The following is a 22,525-nucleotide window of genomic DNA, read 5'->3' as shown; positions in this document are numbered from 1 at the left end:
AAAAAAGTCAGATGCAACAAAAGGTTGAATGTTACATATTTACAAAGTATAATCATTACAGACTTCAAATATTTGCTGAATAGAATCATTGCAGGGGCAGTGAACTTTGCATAGTCCAAGGGAATGGTTACAGGTTGCAGTTCTCATGGGATCAATAGCCCTTCCAGAGCTGAACATGAATCTGTACTTTACAGTTAACACCTCGATGTGTGATTTTAGCAGACTGATTTGAAACATGTATTCTTTTCTATTTAGCAGATAGGCAGTTGTCTGGAATATATGAACATAATGATTACTTGCCCCTGCAATGTACTACAGGTGGAAATCGTAGGCGACAACCATTGATGACCTGTGGCATCAAATGGTCTTATCGTTCTTATCTTACACAAACATGTCATTGAATTGTTACCTCGCTTGACTTGAAACACAGTTGCGAAGGGGGGGATGGGGGGGGGGTTGTTCTTTGAACTTTCCTCTCAATGCCTAACTGGGTGTCAGGAACCTGTCTATCTCATAAATGTAACAGTGATCTCCCCTCCCCCCCCCCCCCCCTTATATACCCAGATATAATACTGTTAAGACTTATAGCAGAAGATGTTTAAAGGGAAAAAGGGAATATGATACTCAGAAATGCAGACATTGGCATACAGCTGGTAGGGAGATAAAACAAATGATACCTGTTACTTAGCTGTTGGCTATTTGCAAAGTTATATGTTTTTTTTCTCTTTTAAAGGGGTACTCTGGTGGAAAACATTTTTTAATCAACTGGTGCCAGAAAGTTAAACAGATTTGTAAATTACTTCTATTAAAAAAATCTTAATCCTTCTAGTACTTATCAGCTGCTGTATACTACACTGGAAGTTCTTTTCTTTTTGAATTTCTTTTCTGTCCGACCACAGTGCTCTCTGCTGACACCTCTGTCCATTTCAGGAACTGTCCAGAGCAGGAACAAATCCCCATAGCAAACCCTTTCCTGCTCTGGAAACTTCCTGACATGGAGAGAGGTGTCAGCAGAGAGCACTGTGGTCAGACAGAAATGGAATTCAAAAAGAAATGAACTTCCTGTGGGGCATACAGCAGCTGATAAGTATAGGATTAAGATTTTTAAATAGAAGTAATTTACAAATCTAAATAATGGAAATTATTGAGGCTCAAGGTCTGTAGATAAAGTACACACTTGTTTATTGATAAATAATAAAAAAAATAAAAAATAGGATATCAAACTGACACTCTGGGATCACAGGGCCCTTGTGTATCCTCCGAGTCAGAGATATTAAATAGTATAAAATATATAAAATTAATAAGACCAATATAAAATGTAATAAATGATATGTCCTCGATAGCAGCTTCTTCAGATTGGCAGAATAACAATCAATATGCCACAGAGCTGTTAATCAATTTCTAATATAATGCAGTTAACAGCTCTATGGCATATTGATTGTTATTCTGCCAATCTGAAGAAGCTGCTATTGAGGACATATCATTTATTACATTTTATAGTGGTCTTATTAATTTTATAGATTTTATACTATTTAATATCTCTGACTCTGAGGATACACAAGGGCCCTGTGATCCCAGAGTGTCAGTTTGATATCCTATTTTTTTATTTTTATTATTTATCAATAAACAAGTGTGTACTTTATCTACAGACCTTGATCCTCAATAATTTCCATTATTTAGTAGCCTTTTTCAGACACCTTAGGTACAGGTGCCAATTTGAGCTGCCCAGGTCACTTGGTTAAACTTTCCACAGGAGCCTCTCCATTTTTGACATATTTGTAATTAACAAATCTGTTTAACTTTCTGGCACCAGTTAAAAAAAAAACCCCTTTAAGGCATTCCTGATATTTTGAAAAACTCTTAACATGTTATGCAGACATGTCAAACGTCTTGATCAGTTGCTGGCTCAGTGCTGAGACTTTAAAGTGTCCTTGTCATATTAAAAACTTTCGACATGTCACACAAACATGGCAAAAGTTTTGATTGGTGTCAGGATCCGGACTGGTGTGCAGGGAGGACACAGGTAGTGGATCCTCTGTGTCAGTGTGGTGATGGCTTGGGCCGTACCAGGGGAATGGAATCTAAGGGGTTACTGGTTTTCACCAGAGCCCGCCGCAAAGCGGGATGTACTTGCTGCGGCAGGTAACCCCCAGGTCGTTCCACCCGATAGCGACTCAACCTCACTGACAGCTGAGACAGGCGCGGTACACAAGGAGTAGGCAAGGCAAGGTCAGACGTAGCAGAAGGTCAAGGCAGGCGACAAGGTTCGTAGTCAGGGGCAACGGCAAGGGGTCTGGAAACACTGGCTTGGAAACACACAGAAACGCTTTCTCAGGGCACAAGGCAACAAGATCCGGCAGGGACAGGAAGGGGAAGTGGGTTAATATAGTGTAAGGAGGTGATTGCACAGATTGGGCCAGGCATCAATTAGTGGTGCACTGGCCCTTTAAATTTCAGAGAGCCGGCGTGCGCGCCCTAGAGATCGGGGCTGCACGCCGGGACGGGACAGATGGAGGACAGGGCAGGTGAGTGACAGGGGGCGCGATCCGAGAGCGGGCATGTCCCGTACCTTGGATCGCGTCCCCTCCGGAGACACGGGAGCAGTGCTCGCGGTCAGCGGTGCTGACCGGAGCGCTGCATGCAGAGGCGCGCCGCGAGCGCTACGGGGAGGAAGCGGGACCCGGAGCGCTCACCGTGACAATTGGTCAGTATCTCAGCACTGATCAGTAACACGAGCAAGAAAAAGCATGCTTTACTCCCCACCTCTTAGCTTCGAATTGCAGTCCCCGACTGATCAAAACTTTTGACATGCCTCTGTGAAGAGTTTTTAGAACTGACAGGGACACTTTAAGCTCAAGTGTCATGGAGGCCAGGCTGAGATGCAGCATGCATGCTTGCCTCTTTCTCCACCCCTCCCTGCATGATTGATGTACTATGCTCGCTACTAGAAGCCAAACCATGTACATCAATCATGCAGAGAAGGGAAAGGGGTGTTTCTACATGGAGTGGCAGTTCCCCAAAAAAATTTATTTACAAAATATAAAATAAGGCTGGGTTTCCCATTAACAAATATGTTTTGGATTAGATAATTACGTTTTTGTATACTGCAAAACTAAACGTAACAGAAAATTATTCTAATAAAAACCAGTCTAATATTAACAGAGAAATTGATTATGGGATGTGTGGAGTTGTGCAATAAGTAAGGTTTTGAAGTTTCTGAATTTGGGAAGCCCTACCAAGGACATTATTCGAGTAAATAGGTGTTTGTACACTAGCATATGCCATTACATTTTCACCAATTAGTAAGACCTAAGTGATCCTTAGTACAAAGGAGCAAACCAGCACTCCTGACCACCTGCTATGCAAGAAACTACAACATGACCTCCATACACATAGACCCCATATATATAGAGCTGTGATACAGTTCTAATGTCAGGATTGGTGGAGATCCCTGCAGTCAATTTCCACCAATGATAATATTATAGCATACTCTATAACAATTTGCCATAAGGTAAGAAATTATTTTACGAGCGGCGTGAATGTACGTCCTGGTGACGTGGTACTTAACGCACCAGGATTTACATTTACGTCCAAAGCATAACCGCAGGCATCGGAGCGATGCCTGGATCATGTGCGGCAGGTCCCAGCTGTTGATCGCAGCCAGGGACCCGCCGGTAATGGCGGACATCCGCGATCTCGCGGATGTCCGCCATTAACCCCTCAGATGCCGTGATCAATACAGATCACGGCATCTGCAGCATCGCGGTCACTTAATTGGATGATCGGATCGCCTGCAGTGCTGCAGCGGCGATCTGATCATCCAGCACGGCAGCCGGAGGTCCCCTCACCTGCCTCCGCTGTCTTCCAGGAGTCTTCTTCTCTGATCTGCCTTCCCGCAGACCAGAGCAGAAGATCACCGATAACCCTGATCAGTGCTATGTCCTATACATAGCACTGAACAGGATTAGCAATTGAATTATTGCTATGAATAGTCCCCTATGGGGACTATCAAAGTGTAAAAATAAAAGTAAAAAAAGTAAAAAAAAAAGTTAAAAAAATGTGAAAAACCCTCTCCCCCAATAAAAACGTAAATTGCCCCATTTTCCCTATTTCACCCCCAAAAAGTGTTAAAAAAAATATTTTATATACATATTTGGTATCACCGTGTGCGTAAATATCTGAACTATTAAAATAAAATGTTAATGATTCCTGTACGGTGAACGGCGTGAACGTAAAAAAAAAAAGTTCAAAATAGCTGCTTTTTATAATATTTTATTCCAAAAAAATTAATAAAAAATGTATTAAAAGTTTTATATAAGCAAATATGGTATCAATAAAAAGTACAGATCACGGCGCAAAAAATGAGCCCTCATACCGCCGCTTATATGGAAAAATGAAAAAGTTATAGGTCTTCAAAACTGGGGGAACTTAAACCTACTAATTTGGTTAATAAGTTTGTGATTTTTTTTAAGCGCAACAGTAATAGAAAAGTATGTTATCACAGGTATCATTTTAATTGTATTGACCCAAAGAATAAAGAACACATGTCACTTTTACCGTAAATTGTACGGCGTGAAAACGAAACCTTCCAAAATTAGCAAAATTGCGGTTTTCTTTTTAATTTCCCCACACAAATGGTATTTTTTTGGTTGCGTCATATATCTTATGGTAAAGTGAGTGATGACATTACAACGGACAACTGGTCGTGCAAAATATAAGCCCTCATACTAGTCTGTGGATGAAAATATAAAAGAGTTATGATTTTTTGAAGGCGAGGAGGAAAAAATGAAAACGTTAAAATTAAATTTTCTGCGTCCTTAAGGCCCAAATGGGCTGCGCCCTTAAGGGGTTAAGAGGAAGGTTTAATTTTTGTTGCCATTCACAAATTATTCTTTAAAGCGCAACTGTCATGGAAATTATACCCCCCAGACTAATAACATGATAGTATAGATGATGATATGTGTAATGCAGCTGTCCTTTTGGCTGCTGTTTATCAGTCTTTATCAGCAGGAAAATTGTTTTATCGTGCGGTCAGCAACAGTCGGATAGGCGTGGCTGGGGATCGTAATGCCCCACCTCCGCCACGCCTATCCCCTGTAAGTGAGCGCTGGACCACTGTGTGATTGACACACAGGTCCCCACCCCCCGATGTCCATGATGTGCGGGCCGGCGTGACTCCACTGAGCATATACATATTATGTGCACCTTTATGTTATATGAAATACAGTGCCCGTACTCCTCTTCTTTCTTTTGCCGGAGACGCGCTGCTTCTGTTTTCACTATAGGCAGGGAGCTCCCTGCCTCTAGCACTGCGCAGGTGCACTGAGCTGGCGGCAGACAATGGGAGCGAGCTCACTGCCTGTAGTGAAAGCAGAAGCAGCGCGTCTCCGGCACCAGGAGAAGAAAGAAGAGGAGTACGGGCACTGTATTTCATATATCATAAAGGTGCACATTATATGTATAGGCTCTGTGGAGTCACGCCGGCCCGCACATCATGGACATCGGGGGGGTGGGGACCTGTGTGTCAAGCACACAGTGGTCCAGCGCTCACTTGGCGGAGGTGGGGCATTACGATCTCCAGCCACGCCTATCCGTCTGTTGCTGACCGCACGATAAAACTATTTTCCTGCTGATAAAGAGTGATAAACAGCAGCCAAAAGTACAGCTGCATTACACGTATCATCATCTATACTATCATGTTATTAGTCTGGGGGGTATAATTTCCATGACAGTTGCGCTTTAAATAAAGGTTGCTTAGTATTGATTTCACACATATAACCTGTGGAATAGTGGGGTACAGTTTTTGTAAGAAAGAAGCCACTTTTTTCTACATCCGTGCAATCCCTGTTAACACATTTTAACTTCATAAAATTAAAATGGATGGCATAGCAAAGCAAATGTATGCATTGTGACTTTTATGAAAGATTAGAGAGGTTGTCTGGTTTACAAAATCCAATTTTATTAACCCTCCAAACCAATCAGCATCAATTGACTCTTCATTGACAGTCAATTGCTTTCAATGGGCACCATTTATTACTTTGTTTCCCCTGTGATGGTGCTACAGGGGATTTTGACAATTGTTGCCATGTTAAAGATGATCTGTCAGCTCTAGATCTTTCACAGAGCTCGTGTCAAGAAGGCTTTTCTGACCCACAGGAGGCACACCTACTGTTTTCCCTCCTCACCCTTCCTGTCTTATTTCTATCACTGTAAGCACGGTATGGTACAACAAGTGTGGTACAACAATGGTAAAACAATCTACATTTATTCAAAAATAGTTAAGTCGTCTTCTTCTGGAACATCATCATAACTCTCCAAAACTGGAATTCCACCCTCAATTTCTTGCAACTCCATTTCCATTAGAACCATTGGCTCCAATCTTTGTATGTCCAGCAATAGAGCTCTTATTAAATAATGTCCTGCTCAGACCTGCTTAAAGTGCATTGGCAACAACACTGTCAGTGATTTTATCCCATGAATTCTTCACCCAATTCACAACCTTTTGCAGGCTAGGTTTCACAATGTTTCCATGCTGATTTCTTGTCATTCTATGTTCACTGTAGTTGTTCATTTCCATACGCAAATAGTGTTTAGTGATAAGCAGCTGGGGCCATTTTCAAATACACGATATTTCGCAAATATATGGACGAATATTCTTCTTATGTTCGCAAAATTAGCTTATTGGCTATGTTCGTTCTCTTTTCTTTTTTTTTATGGGAAAATTCGTAATGAAACTTGCATAGTGCGCTTGCGCAATTATATCTTCCACCTAAAAGAAGGGAGGGATCAGTGTCCAGTTTGGAAGTGCCGATATTCGCATAAATATTCGCATAAACTCGCATTAAAAAATGAATATTCCTCATTACGAATATATATCACTATATTGTAAATATTTGTGAAATCGCAAAGTGCCGATATTCTCAGTGAAAATTCGCATTTCACATATTCGCGCTCAACACAACTGATCTTTAAATGGCTTGTTTATTGCAATATCAAGTCTGCAGATAGGCCATCATTCCTGCAGGAATCATTATTTGATATATTCTTCTCTCTGTAAGGAAGTTCTTCATGTCTGTAGCACGGTGAGTGCTGGCTGAATCCCAAACTAGCAGACCTCTTTCGCCACCTCGCAAACAAGTGGCAGCATTAAATCAAGCCACTTCCTTATAACTTCTTGTGTGCACTATGCTTTTTCTGTTTCAAGAACATAAATGCCGGAAACACGTTCAATCTTATCTTTTTTGCCCTTAGTGATGATAAGAGGTGTGGCTTTCTTTCCATCCAGACAAATTGCCAAAATACAGGTAACACATGAACTTTCGTAACCAGTGGACGGAACATAGATTGAGGAGGCACCCCTCTGTTCAATTGTGGTTTGGGCACCCTGACCCATAAACACTGTAGTTTCATCCATAGCAATCATGTTGCACAGTTGGTATTTTGAAAAGTGGATGCCATCAACAAAGGACTTGAATGCAAGTGCTCGCTTAATAACTTGAGCATCTTCCAGCTTAAACAGCGTTTTTTGATTTTCTAAGAGACAGTTCATATTGCTGAAGGAAGCCATCCAGCCAGTATTGTGATGCTTTGAATTCTGGGGATATGTCAAATTGTGGTGCCATTGCAAGGGCAAATGCTTGAATATCAGCCCTATGCACAACCAAAGACTTTGCTCTCCTGTCAGCAATCCATTCACTAATCATGTCTTCCAGCTAAGGAACTAAAGGTTGCCGACCTGAACCACACATGCCTTTCTTGCATTTCCTCTATCCACCTGTAGACTGAGGTTATCATATTCTGACATTTTTGGACCATTCGGATATCCAACTTCTTCTCTTTGCAGTAAGCCGTAAGATTCTTGCCTCGGGAGTCCTCCACAATTCCTTTCTTGTACTCAATAGAATAACTCTTTCTTTTTGCACTCATCTTGTCTGATGGGGCTGCCCCATCTCTCCAGTCACCTGTCAATAGAGATGTCCATGTACCATATGAGTATCGATACTTTTATTTATTTATTTTGTGACCAACCAAAAGCCCTACCGTATATGAGGGAGAATGGGCATATACGCAGGGATGGGGAGAATGGGCTATATGAGGGGGAATGGGCGTATTAAACAAAGGGAATGGCTATATGAAATTAATATAGCCACTGTAGCCATTATCCCAATGCCCATTCTCCTCATTTCATATGCCCATTCTCCCCATTTGCATTCCCGCATATACGTTACCCATTCTTCCCTCATATGCCCATACTCCTCATTTCATATGCCCATTCTTCCCATTTGCATTCCCTCATATACTGTACCCATTCCCCCTAATATGCCCATTCTCCTCATTTAATATGCCCATCCCCCCTTATATCCCCCCTCATATACTCCCCTCATATACCAGTAGTCCCCCCCCCCTTATATTTCCAAAGGGGAGGTGGAGGAGGAGGAATAAAAATGAGTGAAATGGGCATATAAGGAGGAATAAAAATGAGGGAAATGGGCACATGAAGGGAGAGAATGGGAATATAACAGTGTTTCCAAACCAGTGTGCCTCCAGCTATTGCAAAAGAGCTGGGAGTTGTTTTGCAACAGCTGGAAGCGCACTGGTTGGGAAACACTGTATATGCCCATTCTCTCCCTTCATATGCCCATTCCCCTCATTTTTATTCCTCCTTTTTATTGGCCAATTCCCCTTATTTCTATCCCTCCTTTTTATTGGCCAATTCCCCTTATTTTTATTCCTCCTGACAGGCCCATCCCCCTCCCCCTTATTTTATTTTTATTGTTTGAACATGAAATGAAGAGAAACTAACTGAATTTCTTCTCCATTTCATGAACCACACCTGGCACGAGAATGCACCAAAGAGTACCGGGAGGAAGCTAAAGAAACTTCCTCCCAGTACTTTATGATGCATCCACAGGCAACCTCAGGGAGTTGGGAGCCACTGCGTTCCCATGCCGATCAGCTGGGACAGGCTGCCGTACAGGTCAGCTGCCTTCCCCACGCTGATCAGCTGGGAAAAAAGACCTGCAGCCGCTGGTCCACTCGAGCCCCCGCTGCCACACTGAAGCGCTGCAAAGGATCAGGATATCCCTAAGTTGCCCTACCTGTCAGCTGCTGTTCATTTCGTTTAGCTGGGACATGGACCCGCCACCGCACTGAAGCTCTGCACAGGATCAGGACATCCCTAAGGTACCTGGGGCAGATGAGTAGGGGTGGCCATCTTTATTACTTCACTTCAATAAGCCACACCTTATTCGGGGGTATGGCTTATACTGAGCAAAGACGTAAAACTCCTGGCATGGCTTATTTTATGGGTATGGCTTATTTTCGGGGAAACACGGTATGTGCCTGGACAGACACTTTATTACAGCCACTAGTAGCAACAATCCCAGGGTTTCTATGAGATACCAAACATGTGTTATCGGGTTTTCATCAAATACCATGGCAGAGTAATTTTTCTTGGATCACTGTGGACGTCACCTCATTGTATTCAGTGATTCCACATGAGAAGGCTATCATCGCCCTCAGATGGTTCCTGGATGTGTATTCCCAATACCTCAGTGACCTGCCGTAATATTTAATTGTATGTGTTGAATATCTATAAACACATAGGGGGAGATTTATCAAAACTCGTCCAGAGGAAAAGTTGCTGAGTTGCCCATAGCAATCAATCAGATCGCTTCTTTCATTTTTGTAAAGGCCTCTAAAAAATCAAAGAAGCAATCTGATTGGTTCCTATGGGAAACTCTGCAACTTTTCCTCTAGACAGATTTTGATAAATTTCCCCCATAATTTTTATGTTTGATGGCATTTATTTTCTACAGATCACTGGTGCGGCCATGGGGACGAAATTCTCCCCTTCTCTCGCCAATATTTATATGTGTTGGTGGGAGAAGGGGACTCTTTTTCATCCCTAGTAACATCTTTTTTAATTGCATTCAATGGTACAGTCGCTACATAGACGACCTCCTGTTCATATGAAGTTCGGATGTAACGGCCAAACAGGCATTTTCTGTCTACTTGAATGACAATCAATTGGGACTCGAATTCACCGTACATCATACTAAGGACCAAATTTCTTTTTTGGACTTAAATTTATTTGGAAACAGTATCCATGAGGTTACTGTTACGTCTACCTATCAAAAAAAATACAACTGCAAATTCAATCCTGCATGCTGCTTCTTGCCATCCTGCCCACATGAGTAAAAATCTCCCTGTTGGCTAGATGGTTAGAGCTAGGAGGAATTGCTCCTCTATTGAACTGACAATATAGAAAAATGTCTCGCCCATAGAGGCTGCCCTAAATGGAATGCTAGGAAACCTATATCTATAGCTACGAACAAGGATCGTACAGAACTCGTGTTTTCTTTACCAAGGACTAATAATAATATCACCAATGTAACCAATCGAAATAAACCAATAACATTTGTCACTCAGTACAGTCAAGATTTTAAAACAATCTGTAACCTGATCCATAAATACATACCGATTATTATTGGAGATCCTTTATTCATTTCAGTTATGGATGCAGATTACAGATGTGTTTCTAGAAAGGCCCCTACTATTGGGCAAAAACTGTCACCAAGCATGTTTAGTAGCAACGCACCTATAGAAAAAGACATGGCTAACTACTAAGGGCTTTTATAAATGTGGTCACAGGATATTTACGTGCTGTAAAATCATGCATAATACTACCCAATTTACTTCATATTGTACAAGTAGAAATTATTAAATACAGCAGTACATAAATTGTAACACATCACATGTCATTTACCTTTTTTTCTTGTATTGCATGCAAAGTGCAATATTTGGGTTGTACCATCAATACAATAAAAACAAAAATTCAAAAACATATATCGGATGTTGCCACTTAAATTCTCATCATACCTCTATGGTTACCAAACATTGCATTGAGGTGCACCAGGGAGATTTCTCTTTCATCACCCTACAAGGAATTGAAAGGGTTAATCCCCCAACAAGAGGCGAAAACTACAGACAAAAAATATTTGACTGTGAGGTCTTTTGGATCTTTGAACTTGACACTCGTTTTCCGAAAGGGAGTTAGTCCCGACTAACTCTCCATTTTGCTAAGAAAACCAGAGAAAGGGGCGTGGCTGCCGGGAGAAGGGGGTTTGGTCTCTTAAAAGGGGCGTGTTCCCGACATTTTCACAAAAACCCAATATATTTACTAAGATTTCCACATAAAATGTGCTGGATTTGAACTGAGGAAAACCCCACAGATCAGAGCATGCGTAAAAAAAGCTAAATGTAGGGAAAGTGGAAAATGTAGGGAAACCTTAGTAAATACCGTGGAAAATAAATTGTAGGGAATTAAAGCCCACAAAGAAACCTACACAACACTCTCAGTAAATAAGGGCCATTGTTTGTTTCTGCAATTTGACTTCTGTTTTAATAATTGTAATGTAATGAACAGATCTTTTCTATATATGGCGCAGTCTCTTATGACATATTTCTCCCTTTTCTATATGACTGGCACTTTACACAATTGTACAGGGTGGGCCATTTATATGGATACACCTTAATAAAATGGGAATGGTTGGTGATATTAACTTCCTGTTTGTAGCACATTAGTATATGTGAGGGGGGGGGGGAACTTTTCAAGATGGGTGGTGACCATGGCGGGTATTTTGAAGTCAGCCATTTTGAATCCAACTTTTGTTTTTTCAATAGGAAGAGTGTCATGTGACACATCAAACTTATTGGGAATTTCACAAGAAAAACAATGATGAGCTTGGTTTTAACGTAACTTTATTCTTTTATGAGTTATTTACAAATTTCTGACCACTTATAAAATGTGTTGGATTGTCAATGCAAACCTCTTCTCCCACTCTTCACACACTGATAGCAACACCGAAGGAGAAATGCTAGCACAGGCTTCCAGTATCCGTAGTTTCAGGTGCTGCACATCTCATATCTTCAAAGCATAGACAATTGCCTTCAGATGACCCCAAAGATAAAAGTCTAAGGAGGTCAGATCAGGAGACCTTGGGGGCCATTCAACTGGCCCACAACGACCAATCCTCTTTCCAGGAAACTGTTCATCTAGGAATGCTCGGACCTGGCACATTCCCTGAGTTTTTCCAGCAAGATGGTGCACCACCACATTATGGGTGTCAGGTCCGAGCATTCCTAGACATTTGAGTGTCACCATATTCTGAGAGTTGTACTTTCTTTCTATTTTATTTTATTATTATTATTTTTTTACAATGGAGCTGTGTGAGGCCTTGTTTTTGGCAGGAAAAGTTGCAGATTTCAATGGTACCATTTTGGGGGTACTTTTGACATTTTGATCACTTTTTATTAAACTTTTACTGAGACTGGATTACCAAAAAGCCTGACTGCCTGCCGTAGCCAGGTAACCAAAGGCAATTCGGAGACCTCTGGTTGCCATGGCTACCATTGGGACCTCGCAATTGCATCTCAGAGTCCAGATAGAAAACAGCAGGAGCTCTCTCCTTCTGTCACCCTGATCGATTGCAGCCCTAAGCTCACCCACTCCCTCTATCCCTGCCTACTTGCGTAACCACCCTAGGTAGCGGGTGCACAATCACAGTGCCAGTCCCTTCCTATATAGGTGATGGCAGCCAGTAGTTAAAACAATAAACTACAAAAGACAGACAAAAGGTTGGTGAACAGCTGGAGGCACACAAACTAACAGCAAATAACCTAAACATACAAACACACTAATTCGTAGTCGATGAGCCTAGTCCAAGCCAAGAGAGAACAAAGAACAATAACGGAGTTACAAAAAGAAGTCAAAAAGCCGAGCCAAGAGTCACAGAAAACCTGAATAAATAGTAGAGTAAGAGGTAGCTAGGGAAGTACCAGGAAGACTCCAATTGGCCACAAACAAAACCACACCCAAGCACATAGGCGTAGTCCCAGCAACCAAGGATAACAAGAAACTCTCAGGCAGATTAACCATACGGGTTCTGACATTACCCTCATTCTTTTAGGAGGGGCCACTGGACCCTTAAATTTGGGTCTGGGTTTGTCCGGATGAGAGGTATAGAATCTTTTAACCAGCATGGGGGCATGAATAGAAGATGCTGGAATCCACGACCTCTCCTCCAGGCCATACCCCTTCCAATGCACCAAATATTGGATAGAGTTTTATACCCTATGACTATCCAATATTTTGGAGACTACATATTCCAGTTCACCATCAATTTCTACTGGAGTAGGAGGAGGATCAGAAACGGGAGTTTGAGATGGAACATATAATTTAAGTAGACAACGGTGAAACGCATTATGGATGCTTAAAGAACTTGGTAATTTCAATTTACAACAGACTGGATTGATGACTTCCGATATCTCATAAGGCCCAATAAAGCATGGAGCCAATTTACCAGATGGAACTTCATGGCGTAAATTCTTTGTAGAAAGCCACACTTTGTCATCTACTTTAAATACAGTACCACAAGTGCGCCTCTTGTTGGCAAATTTACTTTGAACCTCTTGGGCTTTCCTCAGATTCTCTTGAACCTGGGCCCAAACTGTGCACAGTTTATTCATAGTTGTTTCAACTTCAGGATTATCACAATTAACATCAGTACATGAAGAGAATTGTGGATGAAACCCATAAACAAAGAAGAATGGTGAAATGACGATAAAAAAGAAACCCATTCATCCTGTCTATCTGCTACGTAACATCTAAGGTACTGTTCAACATTCTGATTCATCCTTTCTGTCTGACCATTAGATTGTGGATGAAAAGCAGAAGAAAAGGACAATTCAACTCCCAATAGTTTACAGAAAGATTGCCAACATTTTGAGACAAATTGTACACCCCGATCAGATATAATATTCTCTGGAACCCCATGGTACCTAACCACATGTCTTAAAAACAAATTGGCAGGAGTTGCCTCAAAGGAACCAAATGACACTGTTTACAGAACCTGTCCACCACCCATAGAACATTCTTTCCCCTCAGATGGAGGCAGATCAGTCATAAAATCCATAGAAATGTGAGTTCACGGTCTGAAGAGTTTTTGCTCGGGCACAAATCTCACAAAAGCCTCCACATCCCTATTGAGAGTTGGCCACCAGAATTTTCCCCTAAGCAATTTCTTTGTACCCAGAATTCCCGGATGGCCTGCTAACGGGAACAATTACATTCCCCAATAATACGGAGACGAAACTGATTATTCAAAATCTCAGAAGTTAAATCTGAGGACACTGCTGAAATAACCACACCCTCTGGGAGAATAGTCTCAGTATCAGAAGCAATAGGCTGTGAAGCATTGAAACTCAGAGATAAGGCATCAGCCTTCACATTCTTGGTACATGGACAATAAGTTGTAACAAAATTAAAACGAGTAAAGAACAATGCCCAAAAATCTTGTCGGGTTTGAGAAGTTTAGCAGATTCTTAAAAGATACATTTTTTGTGATCTGTAATAACAGTAACCTGATGTCCTGCCCCTTATAATTTCATTAAGCTGCAAAAAATGTATGAGAAAAAAAGGACATAAATGAGTAAGAGAAGCAGACAATACTGCTCCAGCACCAACCTCTGAGGCATCAACCGCTACAATAAAAGGTTTGGTTTGATCTGGTTGGACTAAGATCGGAGCGGAGGTAAAGCACCCTTTAAGATGTTTAAAAGTTGCCACTGCCTCCGTAGTCCCCCACCTCCTCAAACGAAGTAATCAGGAGGAAGGGCCTTGGCATAAGAAAGCAGTAAGAAGGGCCTTGGTAAGAGAGATGACCGAGAACCAAATGGACACTGTGGTTGAGCACCAAAGATCCTGTGCACAGATGGGGGAAATGTCCAGAAGGTCAACCATTACTGCAGCACTTCATCAATCTGGGAAATTTTTGTCCAGAAAGAAACTGCTCGTTAGTAAGCAACTGTGTTTCCAATGAGGCTACAAAACCTTAAACCTAGTAGAGTAATCCATTCATTAAGATTCAAAAAGAAAAGTCCATTTCAATGGAAAAATATCGTAATGTCTTAATATGTCTTTAAAATCCTGGAGTTTGCAAAAAAAAAGCATTTAAACTACTCTCAGACTATGAGAAACAAGATCCTCTGGTCTGATGAAACCATCATTGAAGTTTTTGGTGTCAACTCCTATGTTGGCTATGGTACTATGGCTTTGTTTCCACTTGTTTTTGGAAAACTGCCACTGCAGTTTTTGAGCCAAAGTTAGAAGTGGATCCATAAGGGAGGAGAAGTCCTTCCTTTATATGTCCTATTCCTTTTGAATACACTTCTGGCTTTGGCTCAAAAACTGCAGTGACAGTTTTCCAAAAGCTACCAGAGAAAAAAACAAGTGGAAACTTAGCCTAATAGTCATGTCTGGAGGAATTCAGGCAATGGTCATCACCTGCCCAATACCATCCCTCCAGTGAAGCATGGTGGTAGCAATATATTTGGCTGTGGGGTGTTGGGACAAGGAGACTGGTTAGGGTTGAGGGGAAACTAAAGGAAGCAACAGAGATATTTAGAGGGGCGTAAATATAGAGGTTGCAAGGGTCGCAATCGCGCACGCAGGGACGCACGTCTGCTCCAACAATCACCTGACCCTGTCCCTGCGTGCTCTCCACGGCAGCGTTCCTTGTGTGCTCTCTCTCCGAGCTCTCCCCGGCAGAGGTCCCCTGTGCAGCAGTGGCAAGAGCAGCACAAGCTCCACCACCTCAAACCAAACCCCCGATCTCCAGGTGAGTGAACTGGGGGGAGTCTTCAGATTGTGGATGAGAGAGGAGAGGTGAAAAGTATGTAGGATGGGGGGGATGTTGAGGAGATCAAGGATGGGGGTCTGAGGAGACCAAGGATGGGGTGAAGGGGGGGGCTGAGGAGACCAAGCACTCAAAAGAACATAACAGAGTGCTTTAACCCCTTGGGGACCAAGCCCATTTTTTTAAGGACCAGGCCAATTTTTGTTTTTTCACTTTCATCTTTTCCACCTCCCCTTCTAAAAATCATAATGCTTAAAATTTTGCATCTATAGACCCATATAAGGGCTTGTTTTTTGCGTCACCAATTGGACTTTATAATAACATCACTTATTTTATAACATAATATTCAGAGAAACAAAAAATATATATCTGGGGGGGGGGGATTTAAAAAAATTCCATTTTGCAACTTTTTAGGGCTTCTGTTTCTACACAGTGCAATTTTCTGTAAAATTGTTTGCCGAATCTTTATTCTGTAGGTCCATACGGTTACAAGGATACCCAATTTATGTAGGTTTTATTTTATTTTACTACTTAAAAAAATTATAACTACATGTACCAAAATGAGTATGGTTACAACTGTCCTCATCTGACTCCTATAACTTTTTTATTTTTCCGCATATGGGGCTATATGAGAGCTCATTTTTGAACAGTGGTCTGTAGTTTTTATTGGTATTTTGTTTTGATGGGACTTTTTGTAAAAATTTTTTATGGTATATGAAGTGACCAAAAATGCACAATTTTGGACTTTGGTATTATTTTTACGTGCGGTTTATCTACCCTTATATTTCAATACGTCGGACATTTACACACGCGACAGTACCACATATGATTATTTAAATTTTTTATTAGGGATGTCCCTATACCGTTTTTTGAAGACCGAGTACGAGTACCGATACTTTAATTCTAGTACTCGCCAATACCAATTAAGAGTACTTTTATTTTAAAGGGAATCTGACACCAGGGTGACAAGTTCTCAAGCACTGCTTACCATGCTGATATGTGGGTCCTTGTTGTGTGCAATGGAGGCGGCTGCTGTAGTATGAGCCAAGATTTCTCTCGTCTCCATTGGGCAGAACAAAGAATTTGCATTGGTGGCGAGGCCGATGACCACATGGTGAGCAGCTGTAGAAACCAGGTCACCTGCTCTATCACACTATAAATTCAAGTTAGTGCAGGTGACTCTGCTTTAAGATTGCCTTTAATAGTAGCTAGTACCCCCTTTCAGACATTAGCAGCAGCCCCCTGTAGACATTAGTAGCAGCAGCTCCGTAGAACGCAGCCCCCCCTTGTAGACAGCACCCCCCCCCCCCGTAGACAGCAGGCCCCCCTTTGTAGACAGCAGGTCCCCCCTTGTAGACAGCAGGCCCCCCTGTAGACATTAGTAGCAGCCCCCCTTTAGACAGCAGGACCCCCTTTAGACACTAGTAGAAGGCCCCCCCTGTAGACCTCAGCCCCCCAGCAGATGTTAGTAGCAGCCCTCCTGTAGACCACAGCCCCCCTTGTAAACAGCAGGACCCACCCTTGTAGATGGCAGATCCCCCTATAGACAGCAATGCCCGCCCTTTAGACATTAGTAACAGGTCCCCTGTAGATCGCAGCCACCACCCTTGTAGACAGCTCACCTGCGGCTGTCCTCTGACGGGTGCTGCAGCTCCGCTGCCCCGCTCTCCAGTCCGCATCATGGCATTCTATGGAGGAGCATGTGACATACACGTCACTTTGCTTCGTCCGTAGCGTTACGCTGGGCGCAGTTGAGGAGGTGGAGTGACGTGTGTGTCACATGCTACTTCATGGAACGCTATGATGCGATTGGGAGAACGGGGCAGCGGAGCGGCAGCAGGTATTGGTTTTGGTATCGGGGACATTGAACGAGTCCCCGATACCATGGAAATGGCTAGTATCGGCCTTGATACCAATACTAGTATTGGTATCAGGACATCCCTAGTTTTTATTTATTTATAAAAAAAAATGTTAAATTGGAAAAGAGGGGGTTCAAACTTTTATTAGGAAGGGGTTATTTCACTTTTATTAACTTTTTTTAAAACTTTTTTGTATGATGTATATATGCATGATAGATGTGGGTATGTATGACAAATGTGTATGATAGATGTGTGTATGTATGATAGATCACACATCTATCGTACGTACATACGTACATACATGCATACATATACACACACCATACAAACACCAGTCATATTCACATCTATCATAAATACATAAATATATATTTCGCATCGGGGCCCTGTGGTTTCTAGCTACGCCTCTGGCTGAAAGTTTACCTTCTAATGTCCTTGGATGGTTTAGCCAGAGCACTGACTTGAACCCAGTGGAACATCTCTGCTGAGACCTGAAAATGGTCCCCATGCAACCTGATAGAGCTTGACAGGATCTGCAGAGAAGAATGGCAGAAAATCCCCAAATGCAATGTAAATGACACTTGTTTGAAGGCAGGAACCCCTTTTGCTTGCGTCCTCTGTTTACTGCCACTTGTTTTGCAGCTGTGGCGAAATGTATAGAAATAAATATGTCTGCTCTGCAAAAAGATTTCTTGTAGCTAGCAGTGCAGGCAAATGATTTATCAGAACTCTGATCAAGATTAATGGAGTTTCACACCTTTAGGTTTATAATGGAAACTATTGATTAGAAAGCTAGGAACAGATCAGAAATAGAGGAAACATATCAAGAAAAGATGGAGAGTTCCATCATTTTCAAATCTATTGCTTTCTTTGTATTCATTAATTGCAATTAAAAACCTAAGAGATGAGAGCAATTGCAAAGAATTTTGCTTCCTCCGCTCTGTATGACATAGACATTCAATTAGTTTGAAAGTGAATTGTGTAATACTTGATTTTACACTTTGTGATCAGCTACTCATGAAAGGACTCCAATAAAAAGTAGGAACTGTCCAAAGTAAAGATTAGAGATTGTCTGACTTTGGGGGGGGGGGGGGGGGGGGGGATCTACAGTCCCACACAGGACTACTTATTAGAGTCCTGTGCAGGACTGTTTCTTAATTCTGCTCCCTCTGAATTTCTGACTATTACTGCCTGCTCCAGCGACGTGTGTGTTTCACTCTGGCCCGCTCTTGTGACATGTGTGTCCTATTCCGTCCTTTCCATAAATATGTGTGTTTAATCCCACCAACTTCCACAAACATTCTGTTACAGCTTTTAGAGATAGCCCACTCTTGTGCCATTTCATAGCCCCCTGGGTCATATCATCACACCATGTAACATTGTATCACCCCCTTGTGCCTTTTTTTCACCCTCTTGTGCCATTCAGTTACCCCCGTGCCATATCCCTACCCTCTCATGCCTTTTTATCACCCCCTTGCGACTTTTCATCAACCCCTTGTACCATTTCATCACCTACCTGTGACATTTATCACCCCCTCTTGCCATTTTATCACCCCTAGTGCCATTTTATTACCCCTTGTGCCATTTCATCACCCCTTGTGCCATTTTATCACTCCCTCTTGCCATTTCATCACCCCCATAAGTCTTTTTCATCACACACCTGGGCTTAGTGGGCTGGTTCTGTGACCCAGCCCACTAAGCCCGCTGAGCCCAGGAAGGAAGTGTCGCTGAGCCCAGGAAGGAAGTAATAGAATGGGATGATCACTTCCTCCCATCGCTCTGTCATTTGTGACACCCCTGGCCTGGGAGAAAGCATCACCACAGCCCAGGGCCAGGCTTCCACTGCCCAGAGGTTTGCAGGAGTGAGCAGGATTTTGCAGGATCCGCTGTATGTTCTGTAAATGCCCGATCCAGACAAACAAAATCACTGGTGCCCATGGGACCTGCAGGATTCCAATCCCATTGCAGTCCTCTAATACTCACCTTTTTATTCACTGCCAATTGAGCATTGGTTTTTGTTTTAAAGCTTCCAGCAATTATGGGCCATACTGGTGTCCACTGCAGCCAACCAGTGTCCGTAATAGTTACGTGCCATACTTACTGCTATCGCCAAGTATCTGATTTTTTTTTTAAATAGTTTTAACCCCCTTAAAGCCTCCTTTTAAAAAACCTGGTAACCAGTAGTTAAAACTTCTTGAAGGTGCAGGTCCCAAAGTGGTGTACACCATTATCTGGTTTTGCCTTTATTTCTTGATAAATCTGAACCCTTGTTTAAAAATCTGAAACTCCTTAAAGGGGTACTCCCGTGGAAAACTTTTTTTTTTTAAATGAACTGGTGCCAGAAAGTTAAACAGATTTGTAAATTACTTATTTAAAAAAAATCTTAATCCTTCCAGTACTTTTTATGAGCTGTATACTACAGAAGAAATGCTTAACTTTTTGGATTTCTCTGATGTCACGACCACAGTGCTCTCTGCTGACCTCTGCTGTCCATTTTTGGAACTGTCCAGAGCAGGAGAAAATCCCCATAGCAAACAAACATATGCTGCTCTGGACAGTTTCTAAAATGGACAGCAGAGGTCAGCAGAGAGCACTGTGGTCGTGACATCAGAGAAATCCAAAGAGATAAGCATTTTCTCTGTAGTATACAGCCCATACAATGTATTGGAAGGATTAAGATTTTATAATAGAAGTAATTTACAAATCTGTTTAACTTTCTGGCACCAGGTGATTTAAAAAAAAAAAAAAAAGTTTTCCACGGGAGTACCCCTTTAAGCAGGCTAAATAGCAGCCTCAATGTTGGTCTTGAATTTTCAGCACCACCATGTGGAAAAATCACATATTTTATTATACTTCAGTCAGTTTTAGACTCTAGAGCAGTGTTTACCAACCAGCATGGCCCCAGCTGTTGCAAAACTACAACTCCCAGCATGCCCGGACAGCCGAAGGCTGTCCGGGCATGCTGGGGGTTGTAGTTTTGCAACAGCTGGAGGCACCATGATTGGGAAACACTGCTCTAGACTTTCCAGGCATGAATGCTTTATTTTTTTTAAAGTCATAATAATTCTCATTTTATTCTGTAAAGTAAACATGAAATATTAACAACATGAACATCTGGCTGTGGGATAAAGTCACTGAGATGTTGGACTGCCAAGTGCTAGAGCCAAGATTGTATAATCACATCCACCCTCCGTACTTCAGTAAATATATAAAATAAGCCATCACACTGAAATAAAAAATGAGTGATAAAATCATAACACTGCCCATAGAAAGATTACTAAGTGTGCAAACATATATCCTGCATTGTATACAAATCACTACAAAAGGTCCAGTATGACAACATGAAAGAGAGGACGGCTGACTATGTTGTAGCTCTTTCTGAATTACATCTCCCATAATGCTAAGCAGTCAGCGTCAATGGAATGACTGTATACATCCTATGTATATTAACTCTATTAACACATAACTCATTTCCCAGACAAGCTGTTATTTAAGATTTAAATGAAAAGATGACAAAATCTGCTTTAGGGCATTAAACTCAATCAGGGGCAGGAATGGACATACCACATGTGCAGCCTATGTAGCTGGGCCCTGTATGTTACCTAGAAGGAACAATTGTCTCTATTATTTATTGGTATCCATGGACTGATTCTAATGGCACACTACTGTCCACTAGAGAACCAAACACAGGTGAAGGATTTGCTACTGTTATGGGGTAGTTGCTCTATCTAATACTGCAGATAGTAGACATGAAGGAGGTGGGGGGGGGGGGGGGCTGGGGGAAGGAATAGTAAGTAGCTGCAGTTCCAATTCTAAATATGTTCTATATAGCCTAAAGTTTAAAAACATATCCCCTATCCACAGGACAGGACCTGACTCTCCCCTATGAACTATCTGGCCCCCACCTTCTGAAACATACTCAACTTGGCAGTGTGGGCCATGTAGCCAATCACCGATTGGCAAAAAGATCTTGGAAGGTGGGGACCAGGGGGTTCAGCAGGGAGATTTACACTACTTCTGAAGATAGGGGATATATTTTAAATAGCTGGGTAACCCCTTTGAAACGATTAATTTTTAATTTTCATTTTTTCTGCATTTCATATCGTCATTGCTGCCTCTTCCACTTTGACCTTGTGACCCTGCCACCATTTTGTTTTCAATCGCTGTGTGTATAAAAAGCCCTCTGTTCCACTGTACTGTACAAATCTGTCAATCTGAAGAAGGGGTATGCTAACCCCGAAACGCGTTGTTGTGTACCAATAAAGCTTGAACTTATATTCACTTCCATGACTTGGTTGTGAGATCTCTTTGGACCCCCGAGCGCCTTGTAAAAGGTCACTTTTTTCCCTACTATCAAGTTCCCTTTGAAACAATGTCTTGTTTTGAAAACCCATTTACAAATCCCCTATTTTTTGCCTATATAGTGAAGCATAGGCTATTATTTGAGAATCATGAAGAGGTTCTTGTGAAACAAGCTGGCACCTCATCACCAGCATCACCCCCTGTACCTAATGACTAGCATCACCACCCTCTTATGGCATATCACCAGCATCATCACCCTACTTCACCTCATCACTAGTGTTGAGCGGCACAGGCCATATTCGAATTTGCGACACTTCGCAAATATATGGACAAATATTTGTCGTATATTCGCAAAATTCGCATATTCACAATATTCGTGGCCTTTTTTTACTATGCACCATAAAGTTTGCATGCGCATTCACCATAAAATTTGCATGCGCATGCACAATATCGCGTGATAAAAGAGCTAAAAGAAGGGAGGGATCAAAATGCGCAAAAAATCGCATATGCGAATATTCGTATGCCAATTTTCGGACGCCCGCCAGTCTGAAACAGTAACTAGTATTGGAGCCTTGTTTACACCACAAGCTGGAAGCAGGGAGGGATGATCACTGTGATGTGTACTGTGAAAAAAAATGCGAATATTCGTAAATTGCAAATATTTAG

The sequence above is a fragment of the Hyla sarda genome, chromosome 4 (assembly GCF_029499605.1).
Source record: "Hyla sarda isolate aHylSar1 chromosome 4, aHylSar1.hap1, whole genome shotgun sequence".
NCBI classification, from domain to species: domain Eukaryota; kingdom Metazoa; phylum Chordata; class Amphibia; order Anura; family Hylidae; genus Hyla; species Hyla sarda.
Note: the sequence above shows the minus strand (reverse complement) of the source record.